This window comes from Haemaphysalis longicornis, unplaced genomic scaffold (genome assembly GCF_048455015.1).
Source record: "Haemaphysalis longicornis isolate Haplotype H1 unplaced genomic scaffold, Haemaphysalis longicornis Haplotype H1 scaffold_6, whole genome shotgun sequence".
NCBI lineage: Eukaryota > Metazoa > Arthropoda > Arachnida > Ixodida > Ixodidae > Haemaphysalis > Haemaphysalis longicornis.
Window position 1 is genome coordinate 171,128,513 of NW_027526407.1, and position 26,497 is coordinate 171,155,009.

The 26,497-nt window shown below is 49.8% G+C and overlaps 6 non-coding genes and 1 pseudogene across 7 annotated transcripts in view; 2 read left to right on the plus strand and 5 right to left on the minus strand.

Annotated features, from left to right (window-relative positions):
- The window catches only part of LOC144142063 (uncharacterized), a 115,743-nt pseudogene that overhangs the window by 27,579 nt on the left and 61,667 nt on the right, over positions 1–26,497 (minus strand). The gene's annotated exons all lie outside the window — the stretch shown is intronic.
- Positions 2,482–2,553, minus strand: Trnar-ucu (transfer RNA arginine (anticodon UCU)). The gene has a single exon. It is a non-coding gene; the product is annotated as a tRNA-Arg (tRNA).
- Trnar-ucu (transfer RNA arginine (anticodon UCU)) lies at positions 2,963–3,034 on the minus strand. The gene has a single exon. It is a non-coding gene; the product is annotated as a tRNA-Arg (tRNA).
- Trnar-ucu (transfer RNA arginine (anticodon UCU)) lies at positions 3,444–3,515 on the minus strand. Its single transcript has one exon. It is a non-coding gene; the product is annotated as a tRNA-Arg (tRNA).
- Trnar-ucu (transfer RNA arginine (anticodon UCU)) lies at positions 3,925–3,996 on the minus strand. Its single transcript has one exon. It is a non-coding gene; the product is annotated as a tRNA-Arg (tRNA).
- On the plus strand, positions 4,684–4,755 carry Trnar-ucu (transfer RNA arginine (anticodon UCU)). Its single transcript has one exon. It is a non-coding gene; the product is annotated as a tRNA-Arg (tRNA).
- Trnar-ucu (transfer RNA arginine (anticodon UCU)) lies at positions 5,165–5,236 on the plus strand. The gene has a single exon. It is a non-coding gene; the product is annotated as a tRNA-Arg (tRNA).

Sequence of the window (26,497 nt, forward strand, 5' to 3'; positions counted from 1 at the left end):
ATCATATCTGTGACGGGATGCTTAGGTGATACAGGACAATATAAGACTATAGAAGCTCGCAGTATTGGAAAAATTAAGGTGAGGTACTACTGGCCCCGGCTTACCTCTTACGTCACCCACTACGTCCGGAGCTGCTGTGACTGCCAGCTACGAAAAACGCCGCCGATAAGACCCGTCGGACTTCTGCTGCCAATCGCCGTCCCATCGAGGCCCTTAAAACAAATTGGAATGGACATCTGGTCCAGTTCCCTACGTCACGATGCGAGAACAAGTGAATTGTCGTAACGACAGACTACATGACGCACCACGCAGAGGTGGCCGCTCTTTCGAGGTAGACCGCACAAGAAGTTGCGAAGTTCTTTGTTAACCAACTCGTGCTGCGACATGGATCCCTTGAAGTCCTAATCACGAACCGCGGAACGGCCATCACTGCGGAGCATATGCAAGGAATGTTACGCTACAGCAACACAGACCACCGAAGAACGACGGCGTACCACCCCCAAACGAACGGGCTTACACAACGTTTTAACAAGACGAATGCGGATACGCTGTTCAGGTACGTCGATGTTGAACATGACTTGGTACGAAGTCCTCCCGTATGTAACGTTTGCGTACAACACGGCGACCCAGGAAACTACGCAGATGACACCGTTCCAGCTTGTCTACGGAAGACGGCCGACTACGATGCTCGACGCCATGCTTCCGCACGTAGAAGACGACGACGTCAACGCCGACGTCCAAGGATACCTTCAACGTGCGGAGGAGGCCCGCCAGCTCACTCGAGTAGGTATAACGGACAACCAGCTGGTGGATGCCTGACGCTACAATCTCCGACGCCGAGACGCCTAGTACCATCCTTGGGATCGTGTGTGGGTTTGGACTCCGATCCGACTACGGGGACTGAGTGAGAAACTTCTACGACGGTATTCGGTACCTACCGGATTCTACAACCTGTTAGCCGCGTTACCTACGAGGTGATCCCCTATGGTGAGGAACACCACGACGACGCAGGCAGCCCGAAGTCGTCCACGTGATTCGCTTAAAACCTTTCTACACAATGACAAGCTTTTATTTTTTGTTTGTTGGGACTAACGCTTGTGTTGGCAACGGGTCGATGCACTCTTAGACGGGGGTAATGCCGCGAACCATGCATTGGGTTTGTTTCTTTGTGTTTTGCTTTTGCCGCCCGGCTCTGCCGGTCAGTGTTATCGGCGTTGTCTGGGTGCCAAGGAAGGCGCGTGTTCCGTTCTTTTTGTGCCGCATTTGTTATCTCTTGTGATAGGGACATCGTTCTGAAATAGTGTGAACAGCCCAGAATAACCTTCGTTGATCTACAGTGTTCTGAATACAATTCGACTATTCCAGAAACACTCGTGCCGAGTGATAAACTCCCGCACAGCAGATGCCGCGGCATTGGAATTGTCGACGCTCGCTTTCGCATGTCACTTTGCTGACTGCTGCTTCTCCGCCAGAGTATTCTTTGGGTTGTTAGAGAGCACAAGGTCGCTCCAATTAACTGTTTCCTTGAAGGCAACTGCATCGTCTTTGGCTTCGTGACAATATATATATATATATATATAATCAGAAATTGGGAAATGAGGGGTTCGGTGAAATAAGACAGAAAATAAGGGTTGGCAGTCCAGAAAACCTCGGAAAGCAAAGGGGAGAATGTGGTAGGTCATAGAAACAGATGAAGAATTTTTTGAGTCAGAAAGAAATTGGTGAAAAAATGCCCGCCGGGTGGGATCCGAACCCACGACCTCCAGAATACCGGTCTGGTGCGATAACCACTACGCTACCGGCGGGGCTATTTCCCCACCAGTTTCTCGGGTATTTATGTTAACGTATTTTTTGTTTCTGTACTTGGGGGTGGCAGCCAGCGCCACGCGGACTACACGGGGTGAAGGGGACCTTATTTTAAACCCCCGGGCCGTGACATGAGTGCCTACGACATGTCGAGAGTGGTCCGCCAGCGTTGAACCCTCTTAAGCTACCTCTGGCACCAAGACTGCCAGAACACAGGCGCTCGCTAAGCATGTAGCGAATCAGAAAATGGGAAATGAGGGGCTCGGTGAAATAAGACAGAAAATAAGGGTTGGCAGTCACGAAAACCTCCAAAAGCAAAGCGGAGGTTGTGGTGGGGGATGGAAACAGATGAAGACTTTTTTGAGTCAGAAAGAAATCAGTGAAAAAATGCCCGCCGGGTGGCATCTTCTGACTCAAAAAATTCTTCATCCGTTTCTATGACCCACCACATCCTCCCCTTTGCTTTCCGAGGTTTTCTTGACTGCCAACCCTTATTTTCAATCGTATATATATATATATATATATATATATATATATATATACAGAAAGAAATGCCGGCAGCCTACAACGCCAAAGAAGACATAGGGGAATGGTTGGACTATTTGTTACCGTTAGTGACGTTACGTTATTATTATTTTTTATTAATTACATGATAAAGAAAGAAAGAAAAACACGCGCCCAGAGTGGGGACCGAACCCACGCCTTTCGATTAGATCTCGAATGCCTTACCAACTCGGCTATCTGGGCGACTGTGTGCTCCTTCACTTTCTGGGGTACTTGTATTTACTACAACTGTATCTGACGCTTGAGGGTGGTAGCCAGCGCCACTCAGACTACACGGGGAGAAGGGGACCTTCTTTTCAACCCCCGGGGCGTGACGCGAACGTCTACAGCCTGTCATAAGCGGGCAACTGGCGGGAAACACTCTTATGCTACCTTGGCATCAAGGCTGCCAGAACCGAGGCCCTCGCTAAGCTTTCGCACGATAATAGGGTTTAGAAATGAGGGGCTCGTTAGGAAATACAGAAAGAAAGGCCGGCAGTCTACAACGCCAAAGAAGACATAGGGGAATGGTTGGACTATTTGTTACCGTTAGTGACGTTACGTTATTATTATTTTTTATTAATTACGTGATAAAGAAAGAAAGAAAAACACGCGCCCAGAGTGGGGACCGAACCCACGCCTTTCGATTAGATCTCGAATGCCTTACCAACTCGGCTATCTGGGCAACTGTGTGCTCCTTCACTTTCTGGGGTACTTGTATTTACTACAACTGTATCTGATGCTTGTGGGTGGTAGCCAGCGCCACTCAGACTACACGGGGAGAAGGGGACCTTCTTTTCAACCCCCGGGGCGTGACGCGAACGTCTACAGCCTGTCATAAGCGGGCAACTGGCGGGAAACCCTCTTATGCTACCTTGGCATCAAGGCTGCCAGAACCGAGGCCCTCGCTAAGCTTTCGCACGATAATAGGGTTTAGAAATGAGGGGCTCGTTAGGAAATACAGAAAGAAAGGCCGGCAGTCTACAACGCCAAAGAAGACATAGGGGAATGGTTGGACTATTTGTTACCGTTAGTGACGTTACGTTATTATTATTTTTTATTAATTACGTGATAAAGAAAGAAAGAAAAACACGCGCCCAGAGTGGGGACCGAACCCACGCCTTTCGATTAGATCTCGAATGCCTTACCAACTCGGCTATCTGGGCGACTGTGTGCTCCTTCACTTTGTGGGGTACTTGTATTTACTACAACGGTATCTGACGCTTGAGGGTGGTAGCCAGCGCCACTCAGACTACATGGGGAGAAGGGGACCTTCTTTTCAACCCCCGGGGCGTGACGCGAACGTCTACAGCCTGTCATAAGCGGGCAACTGGCGGGAAACCCTCTTATGCTACCTTGGCATCAAGGCTGCCAGAACCGAGGCCCTCGCTAAGCTTTCGCACGATAATAGGGTTTAGAAATGAGGGGCTCGTTAGGAAATACAGAAAGAAATGCCGGCAGTCTACAACGCCAAAGAAGACATAGGGGAATGGTTGGACTATTTGTTACCGTTAGTGACGTTACGTTATTATTATTTTTTATTAATTACGTGATAAAGAAAGAAAGAAAAACACGCGCCCAGAGTGGGGACCGAACCCACGCCTTTCGATTAGATCTCGAATGCCTTACCAACTCGGCTATCTGGGCGACTGTGTGCTCCTTCACTTTCTGGGGTACTTGTATTTACTACAACTGTATCTGACGCTTGAGGGTGGTAGCCAGCGCCACTCAGACTACACGGGGAGAAGGGGACCTTCTTTTCAACCCCCGGGGCGTGACGCGAACGTCTACAGCCTGTCATAGGCGGGCAACTGGCGGGAAACCCTCTTATGCTACCTTGGCATCAAGGCTGCCAGAACCGAGGCCCTCGCTAAGCTTTCGCACGATAATAGGGTTTAGAAATGGTTCGGTCCCCTCTCAGGGCGCGTGTTTTTCTTTCTTTCTTTATCACGAAATTAATAAAAAATAATAATAACGTAACGTCACTAACGGTAACAAATAGTCTAACCATTCCCCTATGTCTTCTTTGGCGTTGTAGACTGCCGGCATTTCTTTCTGTATTTCCTAACGAGCCCCTCATTTCTAAACCCTATTATCGTGCGAAAGCTTAGCGAGGGCCTCGGTTCTGGCAGCCTTGATGCCAAGGTAGCATAAGAGAGTTTCCCGCCAGTTGCCCGCTTATGACAGGCTGTAGACGTTCGCGTCACGCCCCGGGGGTTGAAAAGAAGGTCCCCTTCTCCCCTTGTAGTCTGAGTGGCGCTGGCTACCACCCTCAAGCGTCAGATACAGTTGTAGTAAATACAAGTACCCCAGAAAGTGAAGGAGCACACAGGCGCCCAGATAGCCGAGTTGGTAAGGCATTCGAGATCTAATCGAAAGGCGTGGGTTCGGTCCCCACTCTGGGCGCGTGTTTTTCTTTCTTTCTTTATCACGTAATTAATAAAAAATAATAATAACGTAACGTCACTAACGGTAACAAATCGTCCAACCATTCCCCTATGTCTTCTTTGGCGTTGTAGACTGCCGGCATTTCTTTCTGTATTTCCTAACGAGCCCCTCATTTCTAAACCCTATTATCGTGCGAAAGCTTAGCGAGGGCCTCGGTTCTGGCAGCCTTGATGCCAAGGTAGCATAAGAGGGTTTCCCGCCAGTTGCCCGCTTATGAAAGGCTGTAGACGTTCGCGTCACGCCCCGGGGGTTGAAAAGAAGGTCCCCTTCTCCCCGTGTAGTCTGAGTGGCGCTGGCTACCACCCTCAAGCGTCAGATACAGTTATAGTAAATACAAGTACCCCAGAAAGTGAAGGAGCACACAGTCGCCCAGATAGCCGAGTTGGTAAGGCATTCGAGATCTAATCGAAAGGCGTGGGTTCGGTCCCCACTCTGGGCGCGTGTTTTTCTTTCTTTCTTTATCACGTAATTAATAAAAAATAATAATAACGTAACGTCACTAACGGTAACAAATAGTCCAACCATTCCCCTATGTCTTCTTTGGCGTTGTAGACTGCCGGCATTTCTTTCTGTATTTCCTAACGAGCCCCTCATTTCTAAACTCTATTATCGTACGAAAGCTTAGCGAGGGCCTCGGTTCTGGCAGCCTTGATGCCAAGGTAGCATAAGAGGGTTTCCCGCCAGTTGCCCGCTTATGACAGGCTGTAGATGTTCGCGTCACGCCCCGGGGGTTGAAAAGAAGGTCCCCTTCTCCCCGTGTAGTCTGAGTGGCGCTGGCTACCACCCTCAAGCGTCAGATACAGTTGTAGTAAATACAAGTACCCCAGAAAGTGAAGGAGCACACAGTCGCCCAGATAGCCGAGTTGGTAAGGCATTCGAGATCTAATCGAAAGGCGTGGGTGCGGTCCCCACTCTGGGCGCGTGTTTTTCTTCCTTTCTTTATCACGTAATTAATAAAAAATAATAATAACGTAACGTCACTAACGGTAACAAATAGTCCAACCATTCCCCTATGTCTTCTTTGGCGTTGTAGACTGCCGGCATTTCTTTCTGTATTTTCTAACGAGCCCCTCATTTCTAAACCCTATATATATATATATATATATATATATATATATATATATATATATATATATATATATATTTATATATTTATATATATATATATATATATATATATATATATATATATATATATATATATATATACATATATATATATATATATATATATATATATATATATATATATATATATATATATATATATATATATATATATATATATATATATATATAACGTACGGCGGCGTGCGCTACTGGCCAGCATGTTGCAAATCGTGTTTAAACCTCCTGCGCCAATGTCACGTGGTTCAGATTAGCAGCGCACACGGGAGCAGCGACCATGATGTTGCATATCGTGTTTGAACCTCCCGCGCAAACGTCACGTGGTTGGGATTAGCGGAGAATAAAACAGCTCTGGGGAAAGTGTCAGGGGGAGGGCGCTCCTTGCTGGCGAAACATAAAACATGTGTGAGGCAAAGGCAGTGAGAGAGATTGAGAGAGAGAGGAGACAGTGAGACCCCATTTCCCGCCGCAAAAAAACCGCAGACGCTCACACAGCGAGCACAGGTACCGGGTGAGACTTGTATAGCATACATACAAGACTTCCTCAAACTCTGCTCTTTTGTAAACCGGACCATGACTGAGGAGGACAAGGTGGGCCATTTGCTAAAAGGTATAGCGGAAGACGTATACAACTTCTTGATTACAAAGTAAAACCTAGCCTTAGCTGCAGACGTGGCTAACCACTGCCGCACATTTGAAGCTCTTAAGCTTCGGCGGATTTGCCCCAAATTTGGCGGTCTTCCAAACGTTCCCACTGTCGCTATCGTGGACACTGGTCCATCTGAGGATATTGGATCCTTGGTTCGCCGTAATATAGGAGAAGAACTAGGGCATCAAGTTCAAGCGTACACCGCCGATCCGCCTGCCTAGTCGGGGCCTCCTGCAAATTTTGTGTACCACCAGTGCGCCGTTCACGACCCTTGTTTTCAAGTACCAGCACCCAGACCACAACTCCGCTACACAGAGCCCTGCGGTAAGGTTTCGCAAGATGGGGTCAATGTTTAGAGCTTCCGAGCGCCATCTCGGCGACCTGGCTTCGAGAACGAATCCCGTAGAGTTGTCGCTGGCTACCCACGCCAACAAGTCGAACCAGCCCGCTGCCGGCAACAAGGCGAACAAGACCACTATCGGAAACCACCTGTTTGTTATTTCTGTGGCGTCCCCCTTTCCACCACCCGGCTCCGTTAACCAACCGCAATGCGTCTCCCGCTGTCTTTGACCGGAGCATCACGCCACCGCTTCACCGCTGGGAAACTAGCTGGTGCGGCCGACAGGGGTGAGGTCGTGGAATGGTCGGTTTTACCAAATCCCATGTCAGTAGTGATGATAGAGAACAAGGTGTGTATTTATGTCGCCGATGTGAACGCAACTGCTTTGGTGGATACTGGGGCTAGTGTGTCAGTGATCAGCTTGTCATTTAGAGATCACCTTGGAAATAAAGTTGTTGGAGTGAGATGGAACTAGACATTAACATGGGGTGGGTGGTGAGCCTTTGCGGGTAGTTGGAATTATCTCGGCAGACGTTGTGCTTGGCGGAGACACTTTCAGAACTGAGTTTACCGTGTTAGAGTAGGCAACGCAAGATATCATTCTGGGTATCGACTTTTTTAAAGAATGTGGTGAAAAGTTAAATTACGGTGCTAGAGAGATTTTAGTGCAAAGTGTATTGCCTGTGTGTATCGAGCAAGCCACTAAAACCTGCCGAGGAGTGTTCGCTGTTGCTAATGATACGCTATTGCCTCCTATGTAAACCATGTTAGTTCAGTGAAGTGCAGCCAATGAGCACGGGTAGCTCCTTTGTGGCGTTAGTTGAGCCCGAACAGAACAGAGCGATGAAGAAAAATGTGTTCGTACCTCGGGCTTTGGTTCATCAGGAGGGTGGCTTTACTCACGTGTGTACAGTGAACGCAAGCTCAAAACCCATACTTCTCCCTCAGGGCCTCACGCTCGACACATGCGGATAATTTACATACTTCACTGGACGCTTTTTCTATGGCTGGCCCTGCGACTAATGTGGAAGCGGGCTATACAGCCAATTTTATCAAAATGGTTAACAATTCGTTGCCGTCGGAGCAGCGACACGCAGTGCAAAAAATTGCTGGGTCGGCACGCTTCGTTGTTCGATTTTGCGTAGTGTAAATACCCTCCTGCGCCACCAGAGTCTCGGACACAACATCGAATTTACACCGGCGATGCAGCACCCATCCGGCAGAAACCTTTCCCGTGTCTCCTGCTGAGCGCAGCGCTATAAATGAACAGACTGAGGAAATGCTCCAGAACCGCGTGATTCAGGAATCGACCAGCCCATGGGCCACCCCTGTAATACTGGTCAGAAAGAAGAAGAACACGCGGCGATTTTGCATTGACTATCGTAGACTTTTTAATGTAGAAACTGCGTAGAAACTGCGCTGTAGCTGTAATACTGGTCAGAAAGAAGAAGAACACGCGGCGATTTTGCATTGACTATCGTAGACTTTTTAATGTAGAAACTGCGTAGAAACTGCGCTGTAACAAATATATATTTTGTGAGCAGTTAGTCGTGCGCCAGCCTTTTGGGACATTGACCGCTGCCACAGTTACCTAGTGGCCACTATCCCATACCTCATCTTCCTCTGATAGTCAACCTCATCATCATCTTCCATCTCGGGGCTCGTGTCCACCTCTTCTCCGCCAGCTGATGTGTGTTCCGCGAGGGCTGCTACGCCTAATAAACGTCCTGTACTGGCTGTCCTTCAAGGCCCTTACAAGTGGTGGAGGTCTACCTCGATCCCAGTACCTCTACGTCTGCCCACTGCACCCCTGGAGCTCCGTTCCTGACTTCGTTTACCACCAAAGGGTATGCAGCGTGAAGCCGCGAGGCAAACCGCTGGCGCCGCCGCTGCTGCGGCTCCGATATTTACGATCACCAGCCACCAGTGCGACCCACCGTTTTTCGCCGGGCTCCGCGGTGAGGACGTGGATGACTGGTTGGACCAGTTCATGAGGGTGAGCGCTTTTAAACGATGGAACGACTCCTTCAAGCTCTACATCGTTGGTTTCTACCTGACAAAGGTGGCAAAAAACGTGGTTCCTAAACGAGGGCAGCCGTATCACTGATTGGGCCTACTTTAAGGAAGAGATTCGGAAGAGTTTTGGGACTCCAAGCACCCGTTCGGCCATTGCCAAAAGGAAGCTAGCTTCCCGTGTCCAACACGCTGAAGTACGTCTCATACATTGAGGATATCCTTGCTCTCTGTTGCCGAGTGGATGCTGCGATGCCAGAAGCCGACAAAGTTCGCCACCTCCTGAAGGGCACCACTCCTTTCGCATTCAACGCTCTTGCAGTCGAAAATCCTGCGAGCGTCAGCGATGTGCGAACAACGTGCCAACGCTTGGACGAGCTACACTCTATTCGTCTGCACCAGGACGCTGGCGCCAATGAGCTGCCGGGAGACGTGGATTTGCGCGCCCTCATACGCAGTATCATCCTTGAAGAGCTGCAGCTGCGGGACCCACCTGCTTCCTCAAAGGATAGCATTCGCTCGGACGCCCCTCATTTGCGCGACCTTGTAAAACAGGAGTTGGCCTCCATGGCGGGTATCGTCCCAACCATGCCTTCGGTTCCAATCCCAACCATGCCGTCATATTCGGCGATCGCGGCGAAACCACCCTTACCAATGGAAGTCCCGCCAGCTCAAGGACACTTGAGTGCCATCTCATCGGCAGCCCCCTTCCAGACTTACTACAACGGCGTCCGACCTGTCCGCCGGGCTTTTTCGAATGATCGACCTGTCTGCTATTATTGCGGAATCCGCGGACACATCTCCCGTTTCTGTTGACGACGTCAGCAGGATGAGAGGCGAGGATATGCACCTTTTGAACGTGACATCCGCTTTGGCTACGGCGCTCCGCGAAACCAGTACGTCTCTCCAACGCGACGGTACTCGCCGCCTCCGGCCCCAGTATATACGCCTTACAACGAGCGTTCGTCACGCCGCCGCCGATCACTCTCGCCATATCGTCGCTCTGTCTCGCCCCTACGACCCGCGTCCGACCCCACGAACTACCAATCAGAAAACTAGCGCCTGCAGTTTTTGGAGGGGAAACTGCGTTAGTCGAAAAGCCAAGAACTCCTCCAACAAGACCGTCGAATACATTACATGTGAACGTTGAAGGTTGTGATGTTGATGCCCTCGTTGACACCGGAGCCAGCATATCCGTCATTAGCAAAAATTTGTGTTCACGGCTCCGAAAAGTACGAACCCCGTACACTGGCCCCTCATTGTGTGGTGCCAATCAAGTTGTGCTAGAGCCGCCTGGATTGTGTACAGTGCGCGTTTTCATTGAGGGAATTCGACACCACATCGAGTGCTCGGTCTTGTCTTGCTGCTCCCACGAATTCATTCTAGGGTGGGATTTCCTCTCTTCGGCGTCTGCTGTCATCTCCTGCTGAAACCCGGACATTGCGATCGCCCCTACCGGGCATACGGACAGCAACCCCGATGTTCCGCAGTGTCGCGTGGTGGCGAGTGCAGATTTTGTTCTTAGGCCTGGCTGTGAGACAAGAATTTCTATTTGTGGTGGCCATTTCCCCGAGGGAGACGTGCTCCTAATTCCCAGCGCTCGTTTTCTACCAAGCGGAATCGCTGTCGCAACTTGTCTTGTACGTTTCTCGCATGGGTCTGCGTTGCTAGTCGCCACGAACACTACACTGGAAACGATCCTCCTACGTCAAGGCAACACGATCGCTACCGCTGCGGACTCCGAAGCCGTCTCTTTTCTTCCGCTTTGTTGGGTTTCCTCCACTTCCCAATCTCGCACTATGCCTCCCCACCCTGACCTTGCCGCGAGAATCAGCTGACCTCTCCCCACCGCAAACCGACTGCTTGCTGAATCTCCAGCACCGGCACAAAGCTTTATTTGACTCTCAATGCCCTACACGTGGTCAGACATCCGAGGCAACGCATCGCATTGAAACAGACGGATCCCGTATTATTCGCCGCCACCCATACCGGGTATCCTCATCTGAGAGAAAAATCATCAGCGAAAATGTTGCCTACATGCTGCAGCGCAAAATTATACGTCCATTTAAGAGTCCTTGGTCATCCCCTGTGGTATTGGTACGAAAAAAAGACGGGTCTGTTTGATTTTGCATCGATTACCGCGCACTGAATAAAATCACGCGGAAGGATGTATACCCAATGCCACCCATTGATGATGCCTTGGACTGTCTGCAAGGAGCGGAATATTTCTGTAGCCTTGATCTCCGCTCTGGTTATTGGCACATTCCAGTGCACGAGGCCGATAAAAAAAAGACAGCCTTCGCCACCCCTGATGGACTCTACGAGTTCAATGTGATGCCTTTTGGACTCTGTAACGCTCCTGCAACGTTTGAGCGTATGATAGACACTGTACTCAAGGGCCTTAAATGGAAACTTTGTCTCTATTACCTGGACGATATTGTTATTTTTTCTTCAAGCTTTGCTGAGCACTTGAGACGGCTGGATGAGGTCCTCTCGTGACTCTCCAGTGCAGGCCTCCAGCTAAATACTAAGAAATGCCATTTCGCCACCCGCGGCATCCAAGTCTTAGGCCACGTCGTGAGTAAGGAGGGTATCCGACCTGAACCAGAGAAGGTGGCTGCTGTCGTCGAGTTCACGCGTCCTCAGCAACAAAAGGGGCTGCGTAGCTTTCTTGGCCTGGCGTCTTACTACCGCCGTTTTGTACGCAACTTCGCAACAGTTGCTTCACCCGTCAACAAGCTCCTCCACTCCGGAACTTCGTTTCAGTGGTCGGACGACAGCGAAGAGGCTTTTCAGCAGCTGAAGGCCGCGCTCACTTCAGAGCCTATACTGTGCCATTTTGATGAATCGAAGCCTGTCATCCTTCATACTGACGCTAGTGGCCATGGGTGCGGTGCGGTTCTCTTGCAGTCGGATCAACAGCGTCGGGAGCGGGTTATTTCGTACGCCAGTCGCTCCCTCAGTTCTGCGGAGAACTATAATATCACCGAGCAGGAGTGTCTTGCCGTGGTTTGGGCCATCCAGAAGTTTCGACCCTATCTCTACGGCCGGCACTTCACGGTCGTGACGGACCACCATGCGCTATGCTGGTTGCAGACGCTCAAGAATTTATCAGGACGCCTCGGACGCTGGATACTTCGACTTCAGGAATATGACTTCACTGTCACATACCGATCCGGGAAGAAGCACCTCGATGCCGATGCCCTTTCGCGTTGCCCACTGCAGCCGCCTGACACTATTTCAACATCGGTGCCACCAGACAAGGTGCTCCCTTTCGCACCTATCACCTGCACATCGGTTGACCTGTCACGCCTCCCAGAACTTCAAAGACAAGACCTCTACTGCCGCACTATAATCGACTGTCTTACCGGCTCAACGCAGCCTCCCAAAAGCCGGTCCCGTCGTCAACTTCAGAGCTTCCGACTTTTCATTGGTGTGCTGCATCGTATCAACCATCACGTATCTGACCACGAATGGGTTCCCGTTGCACCGCGCACCATCCAGCCGCAGATTTTGGAAGAACTTCACGACGATGCCACAGCGGGTCACCTAGGCTTCGACAAAACATATGATCGCGTCCACGGTCGCTTCTTTTGGCCTGGACTTTTTAACTATGTGGCTCGCTACGTCGCTTCGTGCACTTCGTGTCAGCAGTGCAAACGATCCACATCACCACCTGCCGGGCTGTTGCAGCCACTTCCTCGCCCTTCTACGCCATTCGAAACCATTGGCATAGACCTTTACGGACCGTTGCCCTGCACAGATTCTGGCTACCGCTGGATTGTAACCGCCGTGGACCATTTAACACATTATGGGGAGACAGCCCCCATTCGCTCTGGATGTGCTTCAGAGGTCGCAGATTTCTTCTTGCGTTCCATCCTACTGCGTCATGGTGCCCCTCGTGTCCTTTTAAGCGATGGGGGCAGGACAGTTTTATCGACTATTGTTGAAGAAGTTCTGCGTACGTCGAACACTGTTCATAAGACTACATCCGCCTATCATCCGCAGACCAATGGGTTGACTGAACGATTTCATCGGACTCTCTCTGATATGATTTCAATGTATATACAGCCTAACCATGCCAACTGGGACGTGATTCTCCCGTTCGTTACGTTCGCCTATAACACTGCAGTTCAAAAAACGACCGGCCATTCTCCATTTTTCCTCGTCTACGGCCGCGACCCACCATTCATGCTCGACGCTTCATTTTTATCGGCTCCTGTATCCGCATCAAGCCCGCTCTCTGAGCTGTTCGTCTCCCGCCTTAACCGCTGCCGCCGAGCTGCCCTTCTGAATACAGAAACCAGTCACCAGGATCGAAAGAATCGCTACGACGCCTCTCACCGTGCTGTTCGGTTCCGGCCGGGCGACGAGGTTCTACTTTGGACTCCCACGCGTAGGCCACGATTATGTGAGAAATTTTTGCGCCGCTTCACGGGTCCCTACACAGTGTCGCCCCTAATTCCGCCCCACTGGACCGCCGCTACCGTGGCACGGAAGTCGTGCACGTCTTATGCCTCAAGCTGTTCGTGCGCCGCGCTTCCCCAACACTTGCGGTCGGGCGGCCGCCTCGTCCACAGGGGGAAACTGATGTGAGCAGTTAGTCGTGCGCCAGCCCTTTGGGACATTGACCGCTACCACAGTTACCTAGTGGCCACTATCCCATACCTCATCTTCCTCTGATAGTCATCCTCATCATCATCTTCCATCTCGGGGGTTTCGGCTGGGAACCAGCCTTTTTCAAGTGGGTACATAGGTCGAATACGGGGTATATGTAGGCTGGCAGGGAGCGCTGTGCGCACGTGGACACATTATTTCAAAAGTGTACAAGAAGGAAGTACAGCAAGAAACAAGTGGAAAAAAAACGTGCTGCACGACTGGGCGCGCAGGTAATCCATCTCAATATACAAAGCAAAAGCGAGGCACTTAGGAAGCGTGTTTCCTTCAGCCACCGCCCACCCACGCAAAGCAATAATAAGAAAAGTAAACAAATAAGGAAGGGGTACTGGGCACTTCACTCCAAAGGAGCGGAAACAACCTGCCGCAGAAGGCGGAAGCGTAGAATCGACAATTAGTCATCCAGACACTTGGTAACACAAAATGGCAGAAGGCGACGTTGAAATTCAAGAATGCAGCCGGGCGGATTAGCGAGGGGGCCGCATCCTCAAAGGAAAATGCCGCCACTTCCCGAGGAGACCAGATGATAGCCACAAATGGCTTATCCGCGGCCCGCGTCCCGGGCACAAGGCGGACAATGACGACCCCTCGAAGGGCGCCGACGCCGACAGAGGTGTGCGTGAGCCACCCAAGAAGAGCGCAGGTTGTGCGAGGATTTTGAGAAATGACACACAAGGCAGGAAATAAACAAAGAAACTGCACACAGAAAAAAGCAGTTGAACGAGCCCCCGGCTCGTGATATGAAATGAATAGATACAACAAATTGTTAGCTTACATTTGACATTTTTGCAAGTAACAAGGGTTTGCACATGATGAAAAAAGTAAAATAAAGATGGGACGTACGTACGAGAACAAATCTCCAGTGGTCTAGGAAAAAAAGACACTTCGTAGCTAGTCATCAATAGCAGTATAAATTCGCACGCAGCATTCTTTAAACAAACTGACAAACGAAAGAATACAAAGAATACACGTGTACAAATCGTAGAACATGGGGAACTATAGCAGTGAACAAAAATAGCTTTTAAAGTGACATTTCGGGCAAAAGAGCAATGAAGCATACGGAGAAAATAAGTTATTTACAACACTAGACCGAATAGTGCTTGGAAAGTGTAATGGTGGGATACAGCAAGATTTCGTGCAGGAGAAGCATTAAAGCATACGGAAAAGTAACCTGCTGACAACGATGAACCATCCAACGGTTGAGAAGTGGTAACGTGTGAAACGTGCCGCTACAAGGTCTAGGTTTGAAGGCACGACAGCCTTCCCTGAGACTCATTGATACCTTTTGTGAGAGTGTTATATTTGTGGATCAGATAAGATTCGCAGGCTTCCCTGTCGAAATGGGTTTTAAATTCTGATTGGAGTACTGTGGCCTTAAATTGGTCGAACGGGTGTTTCAAAGAGTTGATATGTTTTGAAAGGGGGAGATAAGGTTTTGTTTTTGCATCGGATCTGTGATTATTGCTGCGAAATCTAAAAGAATTTTCAGTCTGTCCAATATATTGCGCACCACACTCACCATATTCTAGGAGGTAAACTATATTTGCAGTGTCATAATTAAAGTTGCCCCTGATCTGCATGGAAAAGTCAGATTCCCTGCTCTGAGCGCTTGTTGTTGGTGTCATCATTAGACACAATTTGCACCGGGGTTTTCCACATGGTGTGGAACTTGTGAAACTAGTTTCTCTTGATCAAGATGATGTTACAATGTCTCTGATGTTTCTTGCCCTGCCATACACCACGCGTGGTGGGTCTGGAATGACGTGCTTCATTCTTTCACTCTGGAGCAAGATGTTGTGGTGTCTTCTTAAAATTTCATTAACGTTTGGGCCAGATGCCGAATACGTCAGAATCAGATTGGTTTGTGACCTCGAAGTGGAGGTTTTATTGCCACTAATAAGGCTAGAACGCTCCTGTTGTGATGCCTTCCTGATTGAATCTTCAATGAGTGGTAGTGGGTATTTTTGTCGTGCGAGGTCAATGCGGAGCTGATCCCAATTAGAAGCGAAGTCATTTTGGTTAGAGCAAATTCTGCGGAAGCGTAGGGCTTGGCTGTATGGAACGGCCGTTTTGCAGTGTCTCACATGGCTGCTGTGAAAGTTCAAGTATTGGTGTCGGTCGGTGGGTTTTCTGTACACAGAAGTATCCAGTCTGTGTCCGTTAGTTGTTATCTGCACGTCAAGGAAATTTATTGTAGAAGTTGAATACTCATGTGAGAATGAGATATCACTGTGGGCACTGTTGAAATCGGATATTAATTGTTTCAGGGCTTCCTCACCATGAGACCAAACCAAGAAAATGTCGTCGATGTACGACTTGTAAACAGTGCTTTTAAAGGGAAGTTCTCCAAGAACTGTGTCTCAAGGGTACCCATGAATATGTTTGCATAATTGGGCCTATTTTTGTCCCCATAGATGTTCCGCTTATTTGGACGTAGTGCTGGTTATTGAATTCAAAATAGTTTAATTCAAGTATTAAAGTTAACAGTTGGGCCAAAGTGTTGCTGTCAATAGGTTTGTCCCCTTGTGAATTTTCGTAGGCTCTTATGACGGATTCTATTCCACCGGTGTGAGGTATGTTTGTATACAAAGAGGCTACATCTAATGTTACAAGGAAGGAGTCATCCGGTATCGTGAGGTCTTTTATTTCATTTAGAAAATGAGTGGTATCCTTTATGTACGAATTGAATGTGGCCGGAATTTCCCTTATAATGTTGTCGACATAGCTATAAATGTTCTCGGTCACGGTTTCTATGCCAGAGACTACGGGCCTGCCCGGATTGTTGAATTTGTGAATTTTGGGAAAGAGGTAAAAACGTCCTGGCGTGCAGTGCAATGGAATAAGAGCTCGCGCAGTTTTTTTGTCTATCAGTTTTTTATCCCTAAGTTCAGTTATGGTACTGCGGACTTGTTCTTTGTATTCTAATGTCGGATCGGCCGCAAGGGGCTGGTAGAAAGACGTGTCACCTAATTGCCTTTGCGCTTCAGTGTCATAATTTGTTTGGTTCATGACAACAATGGCTCCTCCCTTGTCAGTGGGCTTTATAATGATGTCAGAACGGGTGCCAAGGATTTCTAGTGCCCTCTGTTCCTTTCCTGTGAGATTCGGTCGGTAGGAGGTGCGCTTTCTATATTCCGCTATGACATCTTTTTGAACCGCCTTGATGTCCGTATCCATATACTTGTCACGTTGTGGTGGTGGCGTCCAATGGCTAACTGATGGAAGGCTCGGTCCTGTGTTATCATCTCTGGGGACATCATGATAGTACTCTTTTAACCGGAGTGAGCGTGAGAAATTTTCTATATCCTTGTACAGTTGCAGCTCATAGACGAAATGCCGAAGGTCGAGGCAGGCGCGTGCGCGTGGTATGTAGAAATCGGCTTGGAGCAACACAGAAGAAAAAAAAGGGGGGGGGGAGAAAAGCACAGAAATTGTATTCAAGTATCAGCATTGGGGATGGGCATGCAGGAATATTGCGAATGGAGATGCCCACTTTTTGTAAGAGCATTATTTTTTTGTTAGATTCAGATGCCGTAAGCTTTCTAAGCTGCCTTTCGAAGCATTGATTCCACCCGGCTCCAGGCAGTTGAATTTATGGATTAAGTACTATTGTCTGTATTTCCGGTCCCTTGGAGACTTAAAGTTTGACTGCAGAATATAGAGCTTCTGATCATTGAAATTGTGGTTCGGCTAGTTGAAGTGTTGCGCGACTGCTATGGGGGCACTGTTATGAGTGTCGGCCCGATGTCCATTCAGGCGTAAGTTCATAGGTTGTCTCGTTTCTCCAATGTACTGCTTTTGATAGAATGAGCATTCTAGCATATACACAATGTTAGAAGATTTGCAAGTGAAGCTTGAATTAATCTTGTGAACGTATTGGCTGGCAGTGCTATTCACAATGCAATCAGTCTGCAGATGTTTGCAGGTCTTGCATCTAGGGCGGAGGCAAGGGCTGATGACTGGTTCCTGGGAAGCGCTAATTTTGGCATTCACTAAAATGTCTTTAAGGTTTTTGTTTCTTTTGTAGGTAACTCTTGGGGCTTCCGGAAACGTCTTTTTAAGTCGGTCATTACTGGCTAGAATGGGGTAGTATTTCCGCAGGATGTTGTTATGTTAGGGCGCGCGTTTGAGAATTTGGTTATTAGGGCTGGTGGTCGTGCGCTTTCTTTTCGACGTTGTTACTTGAGCACTTCGTCCCTTTCTAGCTTAGATGCTCTTTCGTAAGCCATATCCAGCGAGCTAACCGGGTGATTCCTGCTTGCCAGGGTGGACTTTAGTTCAATAAGGTGTTTTATGTAGTCTGTTTTATCACTGCATACTCTTCTTAGTCTGGTAGCCTGTCCTACAAAGATACCTTGTTTGCAGTGTCGTTGGTGATGACTAGTGTAGTCTAGGTACTGTTGCCTGTGCGTTGGTTTCCTATAAAGCGTGGTTTTCAGTTTAACATTGTCTAGAACAACAGTGGTGTCTAGGAAGTTCACTTGTTTATCCGAGTACTGGCATGAGAACCGAATCGTCGGATGCGAAGAATTAAGATGCGAAATGAAACTTTGTAGGGCTGTGCGGCCGTGCTCCCAAATTATGAAGATGTCCTCTATATATCGAAGATAAACCTTCGGCTTGAGGGGGAAAGAGTCTAAGAGGGAAGCTTCAAGTTGTCCCATAAAAATGTTGGCGTAGGTGGGTGCGAAAGGTGTGCCCATGCTGGTTCCAAAAACTTGCAAGTAGTAAGATGAGTTGAACTCGAAATATTTGAGAGTTAGAACTAATTTTAGTAAGGTAATGTAGACCTCCAACGCACGTTGGTGCTGGTTTTCTGCTAAGGCCTTTGATGTACCTTCTATTTCTTCGGTGATGGGAATGTTCGTTTGGAGGACGGAGACGTGGAGCGTGACCAGAATGGCGTCATTGGGTATTTGCCCACCATCGTTTATTGCTTCTATTATGCAGAGGAAGTGTGAGGTGTCCTTAACAAATGAAGGAAGAGAAATCGGAATGTCTGCCAAATGGTGATTCAGAAACACAGACAATGCATCCGTGGGGGTGTTGTTGTTAGAAACTATGGGCCTTCTCGGAATGTCAGCTGAAAACAATGCTTCTGTGGGGTCGTTATGGATTTTGGGGAGGAGGTAGAAACGTCCTGCTTGCTTGTTCGTCGGTCTCGTGAAGTTTACTTCTTTTGTGGTGATTAATTCTCCGGCCAGCAGATCTGTGAGAGTGCGAAGGATCGTTTGACTGTATCCGTTGGTAGGATCATGGTCTAAATGCTGGCAGTGACCATTGTTGTTAAGCTGCCTATAGGCCTCATCTCTATATTTTTCCATTGGTAAGACGACAACGCTACCTCCTTTGTCTGCAGGTTTAATGATTATGTCCGTTCTGGCTGCTAGGTTATTTAGAGTGACTTCTTCTGAGGGGGTCAAGTTCTTGCGTTTATTTGATTTCTTGGTTGAGATTAATATTTCTTTTGATACTGATTTTATATACAATTCGAGTTCTGAAGATAGCTCGGCATCTGGCGTCCAAGTGCTTGGTTCACGGAGTGGGCGGTCATTGATTTCACTATTGTCTTGCTTATCGGAAAACAATTCCTGCAGCTTCATTCTGCGGGAACATTCGGTGAGATCCTTGTGTAACTCGTATTCGTTCACGTGGTTGTTGGTAGGGCAGAAAGTGAGGCCTCGTTCTGGGGTAATTTTTTCGGTTCCCGATAATGTTTCTGAAATATCTATAACGTTGCTGTCACACGTGACGGGGGAGGCGGATACAACATTCTGTTCGGGAACAGGTGTCAGGTTGCTGTTACTCCGACTGTGGGAGCTAGATTCTAGATTTTGATTATTATGGGGAAGGGAAAATTCCACCGTAGCAGATTCTGATGTGTCTGCGGGGGACGTCAGATGATTTAGTGCCACGTCTTCAGGCTTAGCGAGGACAGGAGGTTCATAGGTGCAATGTGTGTCAGGCAAAAGGAGCTGGTCACATTCAAATTTATTTCTTTGTTTCTTGCACAGCTCGTGTTCCTTACGGTCTCTAAAGGCATCAAGAGCAATTTTCTCTTGCTCAGTGAGTGGAATGATTTCAATCAGCTCATTTAAAACACTAATTTGTTTGTCACAGTGCTGTCTGAGAATTTCTAGAAGGGAAAGCGATGCGTGCGTCAAAGTGTCCTGCCATTGAGAAACTCCGCTAGAGGGCCGAGGGATGCTCACGCAATCCACGTCGGCTCCGACAAAACCTCTTCCCAGACCGTACCTACTGCCTTCAGCCGCGTTGAGTGGCATACCATCGATTCCCCGACAACGTGAGTGTTCGCCCGACACCAATTTTTGGTGATTTCGACCTCAGTTCTTTAAATCATCGGCGCCTGAAGTTTCCACCACGGTGTTCAAAAAGCTAGGCCTACTAGGCCTAGCTCGGCCCCGACGTGCTCGCCGCATCAACCGGCGCGGTCTCTCCACCACGGACGCCCGTCGGAGGCGTCGCCATGGAGAATCTCGTCGAGGGGGTGGATGTGGACCCCGAAGAGTTCAATCACCCTGACTGGACGGACGTCCGCTGCCGCCAACGTTCACTCCAAACAAGCCATCACCAGGCTGACCTTTCTCCGGCCACCAAGTCCAATGCCGGCAAGGAGTAGCCTTCGCCCTTACGTCATCGACGCCCTGCAGCGAGGGCGCCTCCACTAATCCCCCTGCCCTCCGAGGATGTCAAGATCGTTATCAGGCCGCGCGGTGGTCTCGATGTCTCCGCGCTACCACCCGCTACGATTGCCGACGCAGTGCTGACTCAGGCCAATCTTCTCCTCAGCCACGCGGACCAAATACGACCGCACAGGATCGCCAATTATATCCTGGTGAGCACACCCTCCGAAGAATGCGGAAAAACATACGCGGCAATAACCTCCCTTCAAATCAAGAACCAGGCTTTCCCGGTCTCGACCCATGTGGCCACTCCGTCCAACACGGTCACGGGAGTAATATTTATTATCCCAGAGGAACACACCGAAGAGCAAGTCTACAAGAGTATTTGCGAGTTCAACCCTGACCTTTGAATTTTGGACGCTAAAAGACTGAACACGTCGAACATGGCCCAGATACTTTTCCACGGAACAAGGGTACCTTTCTGGATACGATATCGCACAAAGACGTACCGTTGCCGCCCATTTCGACGAAAAACCGAAGCCTGCCCCCTGTGCTGGTCTTCAGGCCACAGGCCGGACGTCTGCCCCCGCACCAAGTTGCCCCCCCGTTGCCCCCGGTGCGGCCAAGTACACCTTACGGAGCAACACCTATGTCACGCCCAATGCATCGTGTGTGGTGGCGCCCATCTCACCGCCTCAACGGACTGCCCCAGGAGATATCAACCCAAGCACCGAACACCCACGTACGCCCAGATCGCATCGCAGCAGCTTTCCGAGTCCGCTACTACCCCACCTGGCCATGGAAAAGAGGACCCCAGACGTCACCCTCCCGGGCCCGGTTCCTCCAGACAAACCAGGCGTGGACCGGACCTGTCCCATCAATCCCAAGCCGGGGCTGCAGTCTGGCCACCCCAGCAGAGCGCAGCAGGGACGACCCACCAAGCCTGCAATCTCTTGACCCCCCCCGTGAGCTGCTTAGCGCCGTCCACCCACTGCTCCGGGCCATTCTCCCTTTCCCCCTCGGTCGCATACGCGGATGTCCTCAAGGAGCTTGCGGCCATCAAAACCGAAATAGTCTCCCTCAAAAAAGAAAATGAAGCTCTCCGACAGGAGAATCACATGCTCAAAACACATCCTTCCCCCTCGCGTGGTGACCCCTCCCATACTCCCCCTACTCCCGTTAAACGGAAGGCAGTCTCTGATGCCCCATCCGCCCTCGAACCCGTTCACCAACATGACGCTGCATTCAAAGACCAGATCGCTCAAGTCGAGAGCAAATGTACTCAAGCCCTTCCGGCGCAACAGGCTGAATACATCTGCCTCTACCAGAACCTCCTCGCCAATATAGGCACTATTCAAGGCAACATTGAGTCATGGCGCGCGGAAATGCAGTCAACCGTCCGCGAACTATTCGCTGCAGTAGACTCTCTTACTCCATCTCGGACACCTCTCCCGGATTGCGATTCACTCACCGACGAAATGTAAAACGGATACTCTCCGGGTCTAGCAGAGGAACTGTAGGGGGTATACTAACAAGGGATGCGCCTTACAGACCTTCTTACAGGCCCAAGAAACTCCCCCCATTGTAATCACTCTTCAGGAAGCAGCTACAAAAGTCTCGCTTGCCGGCTACAAGGCCTATCAAGGAACGCGCGATCTAACCACTGCCGTTTTGCTGCATCGCAACGTGTAAGCAGAACGTATACAATTTGACAGCATCGCGATCCCTCACGATTTAGTGGTGGTATACCCTCCGCAATGTGGTGACATCAAACTGTACGTACTAAACCTTTATAGCTCTCTCAGATCAGTCACCCACTCATTCGACCAATTACTCTCGTTAGCAAAACGCGAGGCCGGTCCCCACGCACTCCTTGTCACGGGTGATTTCAATGCGCCACATACCGCCTGGGGGTATCATCACAGCACCCGCAAAGGACAGCGCCTCTGGGATCACATACAGACACTCCGCTTTGTGATTGAATCGGATCCGCAGACCCCAACGCGTGTGGGTAACAGCGTTCAGAGAGACTCCTCCCCGGACCTAACGCTCACGTTAAACGCTCCTCAGACAGCCTGGGCCAACCTGACTCACACACTAGGCAGCGATCATTTCATCATTCAAACCACGCTGTCCTTAAGCAAACATTCTCATGCTCCTCTCCGCAGGACCCACTTACCGAACTGGGACAAATTCCGAGAGGTGCGCCGTGGTCATGACGACCCAGAAATCTCACCGCTAGGTCTCGAGCGCTGGGTCCAGCAAATGGTAGCTGATGTCCGACAAACCAGTACTCCCCTTGATCCATGCATACCGGCGCAAACGGTCGACCCACACCTACAGCATCTTTGGGCAGCGTACTGCGGCATACAGCGCCGATGGTGGAAGCAAAAACATAATAGGAAACTTCGGCTTAGGGTAACTCGTCTCGAAGCGGAAATTCTCAGATACTCGGCTAAGGTTACCCGTAACCGATGGTTTGAGATCTGTGACGGCCTTAAAGGCACCTTAGGAATGAAACGCACCTGGTCCCTCTTAAGGCACCTTCTAGATCCAACAGGCTCTAAGACGGAACAACGCAACCCCCTCAGAGTTATATTATAGAAATTCTCGGGGGACAACGAACAGCTCCTGCGCACATTGAGCACGCATTACATCCCCACCGGTCCCTCGATTCCACTCGCGTCATACCGCGGCTAGCCTAACGAAACACTGGACGCACCCATCACGGAAGCAGAAGTGAGAAGCGCTCTCCTACTGATTCGGCAAGGTTCCGCACCAGGTGCAGATGGCGTGACCAACAAACTTCTTCGCAACCTAGACGACCATTCTATTATGGCTCTAACTGCTTACTTTAATTATTACTGGACTCGAGGAACCCTTACCTCAGCATGGAAACATGCCTCCATAACATTAATTCCTAAGCCAGGCAAACCTCTTACTATCGAACACCTTCGACCCATATCTCTCACTTCGTGTATGGGCAAGGTGCTAGAACATATAATCCTTAACAGACTAACCGCTCACATCACGAGCACGGAGGCCTTTCCCCCCCCCCCAGTCCTAGGGTTTAGACCTAAACTCTCCACCCAGGATGTCCTCCTGCAGCTACACCAAGAGAAAATTTTCCAACCACCTAAACGCGACGCAGCGGCGATCCTTGCGCTTGATTTGACAAAAGCATTCGACAGAGTCTCCCATAGTGCAGTCCTCAGAGGCCTAGAGTGTATCCACCCAGGAGAGCGCACTTACAACTACGTACGCGATTTTCTTACCGCACGCACCGCCGCACTCCAGGTAGGCGAGCTTCATTCTGATCGCATCCGACTTCCTTCCATAGGTACACCCCAGGGTTCAGTATTGTCCCCTCTTTTGTTCAATTTGGCAATCTTGAACATCCCCAAAAAGTTAGATTCGGTACGTGGCCTCCGATACAGGCTATATGCCGACGACATTACGATGTGGGTACCTGGAGGTAGCGTTGCTCAGATAGAAACCATCCTTCAACAGGGTGCCCATATCGTGGAGACAGAGTCGCAACTCGCTGGGTTATCCTGTTCTCCAGAAAAATCTGCCCTGCTCATTCTCCCTCCCCGGTCTAGACGTGATTCGTCGAACATACAAGTTTCCCTCGGCAACCGAATAATCCCAGAGGTGCAAACCCTTAAGGTGCTAGGCCTAATTATACAACGCAATCGAGGTAACGCTAAATTCCTATCCCTACTTAACTGTCAAGTAAATCAAACAATTGGCCTTATTCGACGAATTGCTAGCCGGCACCACGGGTTCAAGGAGAGAGAACGAATCCGTCTAGTTCAGGCTTTCATCATCAGTCGGGTCACGTACTCTCTCCCCTACCATAAGCTTACCACCTCCGACATAGACAAAATTGACTGCCTCATCCGAAAGACATACAAGGCATCAGTACAAATCCCCCTCTACTCGTCTACTGCCAGACTCGCCTCGTTGGGAGTATACAATACTGCCCACAAGCTACTAGAGGCCCATCGTATTAATCAGTTACGCCGCCTCTCTATAACTTACACAGGGTGGCACATTCTTCACAGCTTATGAATTGGCATCCCGGGAATGGCAGAGAACGAAGCTTCGTTGCCTCCAGACATCCGAGACTGCCTCTGAATACGTCCACTCCCGCGCAACATGCACCCAGTGCATCACGCGGAGCGCGGGTGCCAGCGCGCCCGTGCCCTTTCAGATAAATACCCCATCTCCCCCACCACCATGTATGCAGACGCAGCGGAATACCGATACGCAAAAGGATTTGCTCTCGCAGTGGTCACTCACCGCAACTCTCCCCCAGTCACTTCCCTTACCGTACGGACACCTTACCCCGCAACAGCGGAAGAGGGGGCTATAGCCCTGGCCCTTATCACTAGGCCGCAACCACACATTATAATCACTGATTCGAAGACGGCCGTTCAAAACTTCATTCGCGGTAGCATTTCGGCTACGGCACTCAAAATTATCCTCCAAAATCCCCCTCATCAACCAGTCGACATCGTCTGGACTCCGGCCCACACTGGGGTGGGAGGCAACGAGGCGGCCCACAAAGCAGCACTAGAACTCACCAGCCGTGCTGGGCTCGCTCCTGCTCCCTACCATGGTGCTCGGTCGGCCAGCGATCGACTGCTCTCGTACCAAGAGGTCACGGAGGATTACCGCCTCTCCCGCCGCCACTATCCCCCTGCCCACACATCCCTCACCAACGATCAGGAGCGCCTATGGCGACTCCTTCAGACAAACTCCCTCGCCAGTCGGTCCCTCCTCCACAAGATCTATCCCTCTGAGTTCCCTTCACCCAACTGTCCCCTCTGTTACTCCCTGGACAATCTAACCCACGCCATGTGGGCCTGCCCACTTAACCCACTCCCCCCCATCTACAGCGTCGAGCAGTGGGAGGACGCGCTGGGCAGCTCGCAACCGGGGGTGCAGCTACTTCTGGTTGACCGAGCTGCCACCGTCGCCGCCAGCCTTCGGCCGGCAGCCACCACGCGTTCCTAGCCAACTTGCTTGGAAAATAAAGTGATTTCTCTCTCTCTCTCTTCTACCATTTAGCTTCTAGTTGAGTGGGGAGAACTCCAAGGGAACAAATAGCTTTAAGGCGGAGGCCTTTGGGGATTTTTCTGGTTTGGAGGCAGGAGGAATAGGTGTTGAGGTGAAATCTGTAGTTTGTTTGTTTTCCGGCGAGTTTTCGAAACCTAAGGAAAACGCGGGATTAGAGGGGCAAGGCGTCGGGTCCGCTTTGTGCAAGTCATTTCCGTTTGTTCCGAGTGGACCTACGGGATGGTTCTTTTTGTTCGGAGTCAGTTGTTTAGGGGAGCTGTTAGGGGTGGTGTCAACGTCGATGCCTGTTTGGGTGCTTGTTTGCGTTTTAGTGCGTGTTAGTGTATGCGTGAACATTGGGCGTGATGTCCATGGTGGGTCGGGATGTTGCTCTCCTTGGTGCTGTTCAGCTGGTGTTGTGGCTGCATCTACCGTTTGTGTGCTCGCGTCGCATGTGGGGTTCTAGGGGGGACAGGGTGGTTCGCTACTGTTGGGAATGTCAGGTTCGGTCTGCTGCTCGGTGCTGGTCACTGACAGGCCGGTAGTGGAGAGCGTCCCCTCAAACGACTTGCTCAGCCTGTACTTGATGTTATTTGCCATTATCCAAACACCTCGGAAGCTAGGGTGTAAACTGTCTTTGGCCAGATGTCCCTGGGGGTCATGATGGATTTCTGTGTGGTAGATGATGTCCACGTTTTGTTCGGTGAGTTCTAGGTCAAGGAGGGCGTCGTTGAGATTAACTTTTCGCTCGTAGTGAGCTATGAGTCTGTGTACCTGAGGTGTGAGTGGCTGGTGATTGTTTTCAATTCTGAGAAGCACTGTTGTCATGGTTATCGCTACGTTGGGTCGTTTGATCTGAACATCTCGTACTATAAATTTTATGGCTTCGAAACTGTTTTCAGCGCTTTTGTATTTTAGATCATTAGTTCCGAAATGCAGTATAAAGTGCGTGATGTTGCGGGGGGCGGAATCTATGAGCTTCTTAATGTCCTTTGTTGTGGCGCCGCTTTGGAATCTAACGTATGGTGCATGTTGTCCGGACGGAAAATGATCTTGAATGTATTTGAAGTGCCTGTCTCCAGTGAGAGCTACGTGTGCCATAGAGAGGAGAGATTGCTTACCTTGTCCCGTCATCTTCGTATATGAAATCCAGGGAACGAGAGGGCTTTGAAGATGGTCACCAGT